This window comes from Colobus angolensis, unplaced genomic scaffold (assembly GCF_000951035.1).
Source record: "Colobus angolensis palliatus isolate OR3802 unplaced genomic scaffold, Cang.pa_1.0 Scaffold20, whole genome shotgun sequence".
NCBI lineage: Eukaryota > Metazoa > Chordata > Mammalia > Primates > Cercopithecidae > Colobus > Colobus angolensis.
This window is the reverse complement of record NW_012115155.1, coordinates 10,718,586-10,719,292: the sequence shown is the minus strand read 5'-3', so window position 1 is coordinate 10,719,292 and position 707 is coordinate 10,718,586.

Sequence of the window (707 nt, the reverse complement as noted above, 5' to 3'; positions counted from 1 at the left end):
GAGATCCTGGCGGGTCCCAGCCCCGCTCCTGCGCTTCCCGCGGGCTGCAGCCTCCGAGTACTGCCAAAGCCCAAGCAGCGTGAATGGGTACCTGGTGGGAACCCCCGCCCCACGAATGCCGCGTGCTTGCCAGGCTGGGCACCGGGGCCACACGTGAGCCAAAGGGGAGCGAGGCCTCCGCAGCCAGGATGGGCCCGGGCCGCCGAACTCTCCAACCGACCCACGAAAGCCAGAATCTTTGGTGGGCACTCACGATTCTTAAGAATTGGCTCAATGTTTTATAACTCTTTCATTGGAGTATAATAAACATGGAGGGGGGAAAACGCACCGTGTCTGAAATTCCTTTCAAACAAGGAGGGAGCCATAAAGCTGGTCCGCAGGCCTCGGCAGACAGCCCAACATCTCTTCGATGCCGGGCTGCGGGGCACTGTCCCAAAGCCAGCCGCAGGGGTGAGGGGGTCGGGCAGGAAAGGAAAGCCTCGCTTTCCCTCTCGGCTCCCGCGGTGCGCGGCCCCCGCCGCCCTGGTCCCTGGAAGTGCAGCCCAGCCGGCTAGCGTCTAACTTCAGCGGCCCAGAGTGCAAGGTCAAGGCCTTTCCTCCCGTGCGGGCTGCAGGGACGCGGGTAGCCGGGACTCGGGGAGGAGGGGTACGGACCCAGGACCCAGGCTTCAGAGGCGCCAGCCGCCGCGCCCCCCCGCCGCGGCCCC